Source organism: Lichenostomus cassidix, chromosome 5 (genome assembly GCF_008360975.1).
Source record: "Lichenostomus cassidix isolate B80296 chromosome 5, HeHo_3.0, whole genome shotgun sequence".
NCBI lineage: Eukaryota > Metazoa > Chordata > Aves > Passeriformes > Meliphagidae > Lichenostomus > Lichenostomus cassidix.
In genome coordinates this window covers 50,551,663-50,565,534 of record NC_139486.1, presented here as the reverse complement: position 1 = coordinate 50,565,534, position 13,872 = coordinate 50,551,663, and the positions used below count along the sequence as shown (strand labels likewise).

At 40.5% G+C, this 13,872-nt stretch overlaps 1 long non-coding RNA gene across 5 annotated transcripts in view; it reads left to right on the top strand.

The window, feature by feature from the left end:
* LOC146436611 (uncharacterized) overlaps positions 1–13,872 on the top strand; it is a 101,732-nt gene that overhangs the window by 46,309 nt on the left and 41,551 nt on the right. The window lies entirely within an intron of this gene.

Sequence of the window (13,872 nt, the reverse complement as noted above, 5' to 3'; positions counted from 1 at the left end):
AGACACTTCCTTGACTGAGGTTAAAATTCCCATCAGCATCAGGGAAACTTAACTCATAGCCTTAAAATCTTGGTTGGTGTATCATCCCTAAGGTAAATGAAAAATTCGACCTATTGTGATCTTTGACAGCACACGTGTCTTAATGCAGTTCTGTCTTCACTCACTTGGGTCGTCCTGCTGAGATGGGAAGTTCTGCACATGTTCATTTACCTTGCTTGCTGATGCAGGACAATATAGAATAACAAATTTTTGAGCAAAACTCAAAATCTTATTGGGTATGATAACAAAATTCTAGGAGTGGGTGCCAGTCACTAATGCTAGTTAATGCTCACTAGCTCGCACACTTTGGAAATTAATTTTTCGTACTGTGAATTCCTACATTTTGGGGAAAAGAGGCCCCATTCCAGTGCTGTAAATAGCAAAATCCATGACACATTCTATGTGTGTACCCTGTAGTCCCAGTGCCTTATTGTTCAGATCAGCCAGACCTTTACAGCATGCTCTGGCATGTTCCTAACCTGTGCACACCTTGGCCTTCTTCCAGGGAATATCAAAGAATAGGAGGAGATTAAGACTTGGGACTCAGCCTGACACACAGGAAGAACAGTCATAGAATATGGGAAGTATTTTCAGGTGCCCCAGCTGGAAGTACTGGGGACAGTCCTTTTAGGGGAGCTCTGCTATGCTGGTAGCTACATTTTCATCCAGTGCCAAATTTGGCTGGTTTGCTAGGTGATATTAAATAAAAGGATGACTTGAGTCTTAAACTGTTGGGGGTGTGTGCAGGAAAGGGATTCCTGTCCCTCTTAAATCAGAAATAGTAAATTTAATGCAAATAATAAGGGGGGGGGGGAGGAAGAAAACTTGCTGTACATCTCTTTTAAAAAGCCAGAGAAACAAATATTGAGGGCACAAGATCTTAGCATGACCCAGAATTACTAGAACATGCCAGACATGGTGAATAAAAGGCAAGCAGGCAATGTTACTGCTGGAACAAGCAAAGATGTGAAAAATGTAGGAAATTTGCAAGTCTTTATTTGCCACTAGTCTGACAACAGATGATGATTACATATCTGTGAACATATGCTATGAAAAAAAGGCTACTATCACAAGCTATGCAGTGATTGGGTCATTGAATATTTTTAGCTCCAATTCTGGTTCTGGTTGGCCTTTATATCATCTTCAGTTTGAAAGTCCAGGTTAGTTCAGTCTCCCCATGGAATATTGTTCTACGGAATACTTTAGGCGCATTTATTCAGCAAGGAGCCCTGTCATTTGAATACAATATAATTATGATTGCAGTCCAAGCCTATACAGTTTTAAGTTTGCTCCATCAAAGATTAATATTCTGTTTCTTGGACTTTACACACTTACAGAGTTCAGCTGTAAAAATTAGAGTGCAGCTCTTACAAGTGAAATGGTACTGTTGTGTTCTTTGAGTCCCTCTCCCCTTTGGCACCAGAAAAGTGCTTTTTTCATTCCACATCTTATGACACACAGTACTTATAACAGGGCAGCATGGAACACCATGAGAATAAGTCTTCCTGCCTTAGTTCAAAATACACATATTGGTTTAAAACAGAAAAATATGCTTTTCTAAAATCTTGTCTATACATTAATCCTGCCCGAGGGTACATTTGATGTGTGCTTTCACTACTTACCTGGCTTTTATACACAACTGCTTTCTTTGGTGTTGCCTAAAAAGTGGATTTTTTTACAAATTAGACAAAGACTGGACAGTGCAGCAGGAGACTGTTCACCTGCTATTCCTGATAATTTATTTTAAAGGAAACACCTTACTGATGCATTCCTTTCCCGACATCTCCCCAGGTATGGTCATGTATTTTTGGTCTCACTGTTTCTTCTTTGCTCTTATTGCTGTTATGATCCCATTTTTCCCCATCTTCTTCTTTAATTACACCCCCTCAGTAGGAGAAGGATAAAAAAAAGGTAGTGTTTGCAAATGGCAAATCAGTCCACGGGGACTGCTCGGATTTTAAGGGCAGCTGCTGTTCAATGTATCTGGTGTGTCACTTTCTGTTTTGTGCTACTGTTTTATTGCTGCTGTGGGAATGGAGCAAAAATAGCGGCTACTGCAGTTCTGTTGAATAACCATCAACGTGATCCTAGCCGATGTGTCAGTCCCTCACTGGGCACAAAAATGTCCATATTTGATATCCACTACCCGCCCTGACCTGTAAAGGAAAATAGCATCATGCTAAATAGCTACAGAAAAGCATCATTAGTTAGAAGACTCAGCTGATCCACATAGATGTGTTAGTGCTGCTATGCATGTGTGGGTGTGAGAATATCCGTGCATCTCCAGAAAGGCTGGTGTAAGTAAATAATTCATAAGGTGCATGCAGTGTATTTAAATGTTAAATACATTGGCTTTCAAATTCAGTGCAACTATTGAAACCTGCGTTTGGCTACAACCATTCGGCTGCTGCATATTTAAAGTGAAATCATTAGCAGCGTGGAAATGCTGAGTAAAAACCACCCAAGCCCCAGTTCTTGACAGACCACCTAAGCTTGCCAGCTTTTCTCTTTGTGGGGCTCAGCTTCTCTTCCTCCCATGCAGGACTGCTGCGTGTTTCAATTTGAGTGTAAAGTCTTGACATCAGAAGCGCTGACTCATGAGATGGCGAGGAAGGAACATTTCTGTGGCTGCTGCGGTGGCCAAAAGTGGCGTGGATTTGCCCTGCCGTGACTTCCCCCCCCCGCTCACCCTGTGCCCCACGTCCTGTCCCCGCGCGTCTGAAACTGCTGCTGAGAAGGGGCACGAAGGTGTTAAGTACACCTAATAGATGCCGCTTGACACAGTGAGGTGTTGAATCGGCTGAGATTGTTTCACCTCTCCTTTCTGTTCATCAACAAAAGTTTATCCCTCATCAAGCCAGGCTTGTCCCTGAGCCCGGCCGGGCTTTTGTTCTCCCCAAGGCGCAGCAGCGCCGAGCCGGCGCGGTCCCTGAACCGGCCGCGTTTCCCCGACAGATGGCACTGCCTTTCTCTCGTACTTAGCCAAAAGTTTAAAAACATTTCGTTAAAAATAGCTGCCCCACATTCTTAATTGGCAATCCTTTTTCTATTTATTGTTGGGCACAAATCAAATGCTGTTTAGCTCTTAGGCGAGCTCAATGCACAATACATAAAACCATAATGTGAAACACAGAGATTTTCTTACTCTGTTCTGTATCTGCTTGTTATAGCAGAAAATGCTGAACAATTTGTGGTTTGTCGCTAATATTTTCAGAAACTAAGTTATGATAAAATGTTATTTTTTCCATTATGAAGATAGAACAATTTTGTTCAGTCTTAAATCTTGCTGTGTAATCAGCCTGCATGATGCCCCCATTTTTTAAATAGATGAAGCCGATGTTATTCCAGCATCTTTGGAGTTCAGCTGCAGTAATGGAGTTTTTAAGACATTTGACCCGTACCCTGAAACAGGCTTCAAACTCTCCGGTGCTGACAGGTCTTTCTCACTTGAGGGGACGGAGATCCCACAGCAGATCCTGGGGCAGTGAGGGTTTGCCATCACCCTGGGACAAGCCCTCTCCACAGGGACTGGGAGCACTGCAGGAAAACGTGGCTCCAGCACGTACCTTCTCCGAGCCTCCCCTGGGTCGCCGGGGTAATTCCCCAGGGTAATTCACTACAGCTCCTTCCCGGGGTCTCCTGATCCCAGCTCAGCTCTTGCAAGGAGCGGACGGATGCGTCACTGGAGGTGAGCCTCCCTCTGCTCTCTCCTCAGCGAGCTAATCATTTCTGTGGCCTCTTCTGGGACCCATTTCATTTCTGCAATTCCTTGGGCTATGCTGAGCAGAAAGGCCAAATCACTCCTTTACAAAATGAAATTGTAATGGCCTCGCTGTTTCCTAGTTTGGTCTGTGCCTAGTCTTTCTTTTCGTGGTCGCCTTGTTTATGGTGAAGCAGAAGGAACGTGTTTTGTTTTGCTTTATTTCTTTGCCTGCTCTTGCACATGGACAGATTGTCGGCCAGCTGCCCACAGTTTCAGTCCCTTCCACCTCCCCCCACAACGGTCACAAATTCAGAGGAGGTCCTGATCCACACAAGCACTCCGTTTCGTACAGCAGCTCTTCCAGCACTGTCAATGGCACTACCCCCAAACACGGTTTTGTGTGTGCTCGAAGGCGGTGTCAGTGCTGGCCTTTTAACACAGATGCATGGGAGAAATTCTTTCTAATATGCATTCACATGTCTCTCTCTCTCCAGTGACCTTTATTTGCCATCTCCTTGCCTATTTAGTTAGTTTATTAGGTCCTTCTGAAGTGGTTCATAATATTCTCATAATATTGGACAAGTCTCAATAATTGTATCAAATTCCAGTGTTATTGGCTGTATTTTTAAGCCCCTTCTCCTGTTTGCTAACATATTAAACAGTGCTGTACCTAACACAGTTCTTTGAGTCACCTCATTGTCAAAGCAGTTGAAAGCCTTTTCTTCTTCTTCTTCTTTGGTGATTTTTACTTCCCAAGTTGGTTTTGTTCCCTTTGTCACTTTTTGTGATGAAAGGTATCAGCTGTTTTTAGAAGGAGCAGTAGATTAATCAGATGTGCTTGTACTTGAGGCAGTTTGCTACATTCTGGGTCTTATTTTCTTTTTAAAAACTCCACACTATTCTCTCCCTTTTTTATAATGACGGTCTGGTTCTTTTCATTTTTTATTTTTGCTTTAAGAGTTTTGTTTGCCTGGTGGTAGAATTAAGTAGGCTGCAAATTTCGAGGCTGGCTCGGCATGATTTTTAAAGCTAATACTCACATAGCAGCTTCCAGCTTTCCAGCAGCTGATGGTAATGAGCAAGGATGTAGGGGTTTTTAATTAGTTACTCTGACACTTCCTTGAAAATATTTGCATGCACACAAGCCAGTTCTGGAGATCTGTTGCTCCTAAATGTAAATGTTGCAGCACTTACTGCCTTGATAATAGTCTTTAATATTAATTTTTTTTTTTACATGGGAGAATAGATGTGCTGAAATGGCAGCTTAAAATCCTCTTTTGAATACAGGTGTAAATAAAATATTTGGAATCTTTGAACACTTCATCCTTAAATACTCATTTGTCTCTCCTTCAGTCCTCCTGCTTCTTGGCTCTGTGCCTCTGTCTGTGTGCATGTAAAAAAGTGTTGCTTCTTTTCACAAGCAAACAGTCAAAAATTTTTTTTCATAGACCTAATTTCTATCCTGCATTTTTTAGGACAGTTATTTGTGTATTTTTGTTTCAGTTTCACCTGATGAGGGTTCTTCTGCTTTGAAGATAATTGGTAAACAGCTGACCATGTAAACACAAACATTTCTTTTTCCTTGGCTTCTGTTTCCTCTTTGTGTCAAAATATTCATAGTCTAGTGAATGTATTATGATTTTGAGGCTTTATGGTTATTAAGAACCTTTAGTGTTATTTCTTGCATCATGCCAGCCATGTGATTTCAGCCCCAGGTCCCAGACAAGCTGCAGTGTATCTTTTGTAAAGGCACTCATTCTTACTGGAAAGGCATCAGCTTATTACATCCACTGCTCTCAAGCATTTAATTTTAACCTCATACTTACTTTACTTTTTAAAAGGACAGGCTTTTGTTGTTGTTTTTTTTTTTCCAACCTGTGTTTGCCTACCTTCTCTTTCTTAATTACTTGCTTTTGAAGCTTTTCTTCCTCATTGCAAGTCCACTGGTGTCAGAACTTTCCCTTCCCAGCACTTCACTGACATTGCGGTGATTTACCTGTGCCCTTTCCTTGAGGTGGCTTGTGCAGTATGTTCTGCACAGGCAAGGCTTCCACAATTTCAAATAATTTAGTGACTCAGTATTGATTCCCTTGCAATGTTCCAGAACCATCATTATTTGAAAATTAGATACCAGAACTGGACATAGCAATGCTGGTCCCATCAGTGATACATACCTGTAATATCATGGCCTCCTGCATAATCATGCAAGTATTGCATTAACCCTAGCCCATAGATTGTATAGGGAACTCATGGTACATTGATTTTCTGAAGTCCTTTTCAGTGTCACTGCATTTCAGGATATGGTATTCTGTGTTGTTAGTGTGACCTACATTCTCTTTTCTGACATATCTGACTTGGTGTCAGCCTGTATTAAAACCTTTTTTAAAATATTACTTCATTTTACAAGCTGATTCAAATAGCACATTATAACTGACCAATCCCAATCTCTCTGGTCATTATCTGACCTTTTTCTTTTGTATACCTTTAAAGTGGCAAATTTAAAATATTTGATTTTCTTTCCTGGATAGATAAATATATTTTCATCAATTCCTGTTCTGAATGCAGTCAAAACTACTATTTATTTTTTTTAAAGGATAGAAGCACTGCAAATGCTACTAGATGCACCCATATTCAGATATGATGACCAATAACAATACTTTTTCACGTTTTAATGTTTTACTGTTGTGCTTTTTTATTAATGTTGGTTTTTAGCAGAATGTAATGCAAAAAACTTTCAAAAAATATGAATTCAAAATGCAAATACAGTCATTTTTTTACAATCATTATTTTTGAGAATTGAAAAAATTATGCTGGCCTTGTTAAAAAAATAAAAACATGTGCTTCCTATATAATAACTAGGCATTATAATCTTATTTTTCAACTTTTTTTTTTTTTACCTCAACCTGTGGTGACTTCTCCAAAGGGTCATGTTAGCCACAGTTCCTGATCCCAATGGTTCTGTGAATTTCTCTGTGTCTGCAACTCCTTCATTTTGTCTGGGTAAAAAGCTGGTTTTTCCACCTTTTCACACCACCTACTCTGGAGGTTGTATTTAAGCCCTTTCCCTGACCACCTAAATTCAGATGGCTACCAAAGTATTTTCTCCTCCTTCCTTGCACTACTGTGTGTCCCATGCCCCAACCCAGCATCAAGACTGGTTTACACAGTCTTTTTTTGCCTTCTCCCTTGGCCATGCCCTGTGAACAAATTCCACAAAAGTCTCTTTAAAATTCCCATCAGAGAAAAGACTTTATCATGCATCCTGCTGAGGGGTGGATGTTCACTGGGGTTAGGCACAAGTTCTTTATTGCCTGAGAAGGAATTTGAAACACTGATTCAGTAACTAATAAGTAATAGCACACTCCACTTGTCCATCTCTGTTTGGAAGCATAGGGAAAGATGTTTTCACACACGTATTTCATGGATTTGGTGATAACTGCCTGTTGATTGACAGATGAACTTTTAGATTAGCAAAACCAGCAGAACGACAGTCACCTGCTTAACCTGTTTACTGTTTTCTTAATGATAACAGAAGAGCCTTGGCATATTAGTGTTTCCTCGAAGAATATCCAAATATCCACTGGCTCAAAAGATCAAAGAAAAGAGCACTGCTTTCAGTTATGCTGGGCAGGTTATGTGGGACTATGTTCTTGCATAATTATTGACAGCTTGTCTGGATTTCCATCACCTGCACAGGCTCTGTGTGCCAGACAGGGACATGGTTGCTTAACTCTGTAGGTCATTAAGGGTACTAATTCTTAGTTTGAAGGCAATTCTAGATCCCAGTGAAATTTCCTCAGTTGCTGGCTGCTAAATTGGTTACTGGCTGCTGTAAAATGCCTTTTTTGTTTTGTTTTGGTTTTTTTTAATGAAAAAGTTTTGTTTCACCAGGGAAAAGGTAAGAAAAAACATATGGGAACAGGGCAGTTTGCAACGATCACTCAGGCTGTGCAAGGACTGAAGTGGTTGCATCCTTGCTAGGATTTTGCCTCCTCTCAGCTAACTGTGAGTGCGCACATGCTTTGTCTTAGTGAAAAGATGTCTTGGTCTGCTGTGGGCTGGGGAGGAATGGCAGAGTTTGCCAGCACAAAGCAAAGGCTGAGGAACCAAACTCATGGTACAGGTGCTTTGAAACTGCCCAGAGGTGCAGCTGCCACTAGAAGTGTTTTATGAAAATACTGGGCTGTTCAGCCTAAATGTATCTTTTTTTGTTTTCCTTCAGAAGAGAAAAAGTGTTGTGCTGACCATGCATAAGAAAGCCAATCTTGTTGCTAAAAGATAGACGATAATGTATGAGGTGATATTTGTTCAGCTGAGTCACTTGCAGCCAGAGATAAGTGACAGTTCTAGGAAGTAATAAGCTGTCATGTAGTGTTTCTTAAATGCATGGGTTTTCTGAAACCCTGTTCAAGGGGTCAATAGCAGAGCAGATGCAATTGTCTGCTGTATCGCAGAGACTTCGAGAGCCAACTCTGCATTTCCCTATATTTTCATTCCCCTGAAGTGGTAAACTTCAAGAATTTCCTTCCAGAGCAAAGGAGCTTTCACTAAATATTGGGGATAATAACTGGCTGTTTAATTTTGGAAATTATCTTGTGATTATGTTTTATTCCACCTGTTTATTTTATTGTTTTGCTTCACATTATTCCTTGAGAAGCAAGTCTGTTTATTTCTACTACCATTTGTTAGGCAATGGTATTTTAATTTTTATTTGGATTTTTGTCCTAGTGGTGTACTTGCTAAGTACAATTTAGTCACAGTCAAGGCTGGTGAAATCAAACTGTTAAAATATATTGCAGGCACATTTCTATTGTGCCCTCGTCTTACATCTTGTATTTGATTGCTTTCCGTGATTCAAAGTGATAGATCTAGGAAGGTATAGGGAAATATAACAGAGAGAGAGTAAATAATCTAGACCCTTCAGAGGATCCACTAAAGGGAAAAAGACAGAGATGTGCACAATAATGAGTGTCATAGAGAAAGTGATTAGGGAGTGACTAATGCATTGTTTCTGACAATACAGGACCTAAGGGGGTTCCAGTGTTATAATCACACAGGGAATTTAAAGCAAACTTTTGTCATGCAGGGCATAATTATTTTGTGGAACTCATTCCACAGGATGTTACAAGTTCAAAAAAATAAGATATATTACTGACGATAGGTCCATGGGGGACTATTAACATGATGGTACTGTGGCAACCTCCAGCTCAAAGTCCTCTAAGCAGCTGATTGCTGGAAGCTGAGAGAGTGTACGCAGGGATTTCTGATTTGTCCTGTTCCTTATTCTTGTTCTCTAAGAATCTCCTACAAATAGCTCAAAGACAGGACACAGGGCAAGGATGGATTTGAGTCTGACCTCCGGGGATATGTTCATGTACACAGCTAGCTATCCAAAAGAGATCACAGACAGCAGAGGAGACATAGGAACACAGGATATGCTCACTGAAGGAATGGCATGGCCTGGTGGGGGTTTCTCAATAGCCAGATAATGTGGGTAAATGCCACATCTACTACAACTTCCTGCTGTTCATCTGACCTCAGCAAAGCCAATATACACCACTAAGGTACATGCTGGCATCTTGTTGGGAAAGTGTTTTCCACAGTATGCCTGTCATCATGGTCTTCTGGCCAACCAGGCTGTAGGACTTTGTAGAATCTGTAGTTGCACCGTCTCTACTCACAGACCCAGCTCTTCTACTAAAGGAAATCAGGCTGTACAGAGGAGCAGCATCCAACTGCACAGCTGAATTGTGCCAGCAGTACCCAGAGGAGGATGAGGATGTACTGTGAAGCATAAATATATGTTTTTCAGGACAGACCCTGTTTTGAGGTGCTGAAGTAAAACAACAATATGTAAGCAAGTTACTGCAAGACCTGCTGGGGTAGGTGAGAGTTCATGCGTGCTCTTATTCACTGGGAAAAATGAAATATCTCCCCCTTAGTCATGAACAAGGATTCAGGAAGGATTGTGTATGGAGAAGTGATCAGCATGGAAAGGAAGAAATCCAAGGGAAGAAATGCCTAAAGACTGGTTTAAAGCTCCACTAGCTTGGTAACACTGAGAAGTATTAAGAAAGAGGGGACGCTTTCAATGTAAGACGTGGCATGATAACAACACCAAGGCAAAAACACACAGCAAATTCTATATGATGTGGTGAAATAAAGGGCGGGAAGGAAGTTAGGAAAGGGCAGTGGAGGAATTCAGGAGGGATTATGTCCACATCAGGCACAGCTGTCTGTTTATAGACTGGACCACACAATAGTAGTGAGAATTTGTTGGAAAAGAGGGAGTGAGGAGGGCAGCCAATGTATTCATACATATAGTCTGGGACTGAAAGACTAAGGGCAAAGCTTGGAGTATCAATGAAGATGTCAAATGGCAAAGTAAACCTTTATAAAGTTTCAAGAATACTTTCAATCCTTGCCCTGGTGATAAAGGGGTGTCTGGGCAGGGCTACTCAGAAAGAAGAACACATGGACCTCTCTGTGTATTCTGAAGTGAGGGGAACTGTGTTTTCCTTTGGGAAGGCTGCTTTGTGAGGTCAGCAGTGAGTGAATAGTAAACTCACAAATGCCCCAGAAATGCCAGGTGTCTGAAAGGCTTGCTCCAGTGTCAGTCAGAAGAGGACAGTGTTTCTTATCTGTTCCTCAGTGAGGACGGAACACAGCTGTCTGCCCTGGCTCTGTCTAGAGACACAGACTTTCTCCTCAGAAAAGAAGGAGAAATGTTTTCTGCTGAGATACTCAACGGGCATGGCATAAATTCATCTCTCACTCACAATTTAAATTCAGTAGACACAGATAACAGGTCCCAAGTGGGCAAGTATCAGGTGTAGGAAAGACTTTTGAAATTCTTTTTCTTTGGCAAGAATTGATGGGTGAAACTTGTTTGTCTTTTTTTCTATGTGTTTGTCTATTTGACAGTTGATTTGTCTTTGTTAAATAGAATCACAGACTCATAGAATTGTTTGGGCTTGAAGGGACCTTAAAGATCATCTAGTTCCTCTTGCCAGGGCCACTTTCCACTAGACCAGGCTGCTCAAAGTTGCATCCAGCATGGCCTTGAACCCTTCCAGGGATGGGGCAGCCACAGTTTCTCTGGGCAACACACTTAATTGTCTCGCTGCCCTCATAGTGAAAAATAGTTTTTGCCAAATTTTTTGGCTTTACAAAATACAAAAGCAAATATTAAATTGATACATTTATTTTAAAATTACTTATAAACAGCTCAGGTTAATATATCTGTACATTTTATTTCTATTTTAATGGTCACATATTTATATTTTTTAAATTACGTTACTCTAAAGATAGTATAAAATTATTGAGCTACAGGAAATTCTGAGTACTATTAAAAAACTGTGCAATACCCCTCTTCAACCATGCTTCTACCAGAAGTGTCAGATAGAATGGGATTGTAACAATTTCACTTTGAAATCTTCTAAATGCATAAGAAAATCAAAACAATAACCTCTGCAATAAATTCCATCTTGCACAGAAACAAATACCTACCTGCGCTAAAATTATAGAAAAGAGCGTGACTTTAATATTAGATTTCTGTAATCGCAGTTGTAAGAGCTCTTTTGTACATCAACATAATAATAATGTCTGAGATTCTTCCCCAGAAAGCAGAGTTTCTCTCAAATCTTCTGTTCATTCCTGTAAAAGCAACGTCAATATGTAATAGCCATCTGTATATGCATCTCTCAGCTTAAATTAGCACTTTGTATTACTGGATTTCATTTTAAAAGGACTTTCCAACAACCTATCAGATATTTAAAGAATGTACAGTACAGTTGTAATGATACAGGTTGCTTATTTATTTAACTGTTGAAAGCTTGAAAGCCTCTTTCAGCTCCCTGTATCTGTTTCTATACATAGGAATTATGAGACCTTGAATAATGAACATGTTATTTAAATTGTGCTGTGACACTACATAATGCTGAGAAGTCATTTTATACAGTTCACTATTCTCATAGTCAATGGTGCTTGACTTGATTACCAGTGCCTCAGAGCTGGAGTAGATAAGGGCAATGTTTTAAATTTGTTAAAAATTGGTTAGATAAAATTGTTTTGAATGAAATAGAGTAGGCTGGAGAGTTTCTTGCTTCTGATAGTCTCCTAAATTACTCTTAATTGTCGTGCTTAAAATATCCAGGATAAAGTACATTTTTTTGTTTAAAAAAAAAAAAAAAGGAGAAATAAGAGTAAAAGAACAGCCGAATTTTCTACCTGCTTTCTGCAAAACAGTAGTGGAAGAGGCAAATCCAGCCTGACATCCTGCCTTACATTCCTAAACCACAATTCAGAATGACCATGGTTAAGGAAATGTTGTACCCACAACTACTCCGTCGTGGATAAGGAAAAGGTGAGCAAAATAAATTCCTCCTGTGCATCTTCACTGTGCTGGGGTCTAGCAAGAACCCTGGTACAGCTGCAATTTACCTCCCAAAACTGGTTTTACCCTTCAATATTGATTTGTTCAGTGATGCTAGTTTGACCTTCCCAGCAATCAGCATGTGCATTCTCATGATGCATCCAAGGAAGAAGTGTTTCACTAGGAGAACACATTCATATTCCATGTGATAAAGCACTAAGAGGTTAACTTCCAACTTCTGGGAGCCTGGGAAGGGCAGATTTTAACAGATGGGGAAAAAAGGCTTTCTGTGAGCAGCAGAACCATGAAGGCTGGTTTGCCAGAGGTGGTGTGTTCCTTGTCACCTGTGAGTAGGTATGGCCGGTGGGCATGGCATATGCTTAGCTAGCACTCTGCTCCCAAGTAGCGTGTGTACTCTAACACCTCAGTTGTCTGCTTTTCCCCTGTGGAGGTCACTAAATTGGGTTTTTCTCCTCTACTAAACCTGGAGGAATTTCATAGTTTAGAAGTTCCTACCTTTAGACTATGAGATATACTTGAAAGGCAGTTCTGCAGCACAGGCTTGTTTCAGATTAAGACAGGATCCTGCTGAAATGTCCCTGAATTGGGTTCCTCTTTGGAGTGTGCCTGAATTTTCTGGGGTGCAATAAAAATTTCAGTTGGAAACATTTTGACCTAGTGTCCATGTAGGCTACCAGTCCTCAGATATCACGTCTGTGTCTCAGGGCTCAATGCTGTGCTATGAGTCAGGGCTGGCTGTAGCCATGTCACCACTTTTTTGCTTGTGCTTGCATGTCTCCTTCTTTCCCAGGCACATGGAAGAGGCATTGCTTGTGGAGCAACTGGTTTTGATACCCTCCCGTTTGCCACACATACAAAGGGTTTATCCCTTCTCTTGGTTACATGAACCGTGGATAATCTGTGTGTTCTTGTCCCCACACCTTTTTGATCAATTTAAATATCTAATGAGGTCTTAACAAAATGTAAAAAAAGAATCTTTATTTCAAGATACTAGAATTCTTGTGACATGGATTTGAAGCAGTTTATGATCAAATAGTATTTTTTAATTTGTCCTGATTCATGTGAAAGTAATTTGAATCCACATTAGTATTCTATGAACTGATCATTAACACTTTTCAACTGATTTAGTAAACATATATTGCTTCCAAAATAAATAGAAACAGGAAAGGAGTACAGTTAGTGTAGCTGAGGCATGAAAACACACACATTAACATGCAAGGCAAAACTCCAGTGTTGAAATGGGGTAGCACATTAAGGTTATTTTTCTGGCCATGTTTTTGCATCTCCAGAGGATGCTTAAAAACAATAGAAAAAACATCCTAAAGTATATCTTTTAATAATTCTGTTTCATAATTCACTACAAAAGGATGAACTGACTGTTATAAATGAATTGTTACAGCTCCCCTGAAAATTTTAGGTAGTCAGGAAAAGATGACATGGTGAATATAAAGAACACATCTTCCTAGGGGGTTGGCTCTGAGATAGCCCATCAATATTTGCACAACCCTTTGGGCATATAAGGCTTCCCTAGGGGCTGTGTCTCTCTTGTCTTGATGAAACCCAGGCCAGCTCTGATCCTGCAGACATGAAGCCACAGTAATGTGTTGCTATGTCCAATCCCATCAGCCTTCCTCCAAGCCTGAGCTGTCAGTACTGGGCTGGTGCAGCTCTGCATGTTCAGATCTGTGCTGTGCACACCCTGAGGATGTGGCAAGCAGGTGGGGGTGCTTTGGCT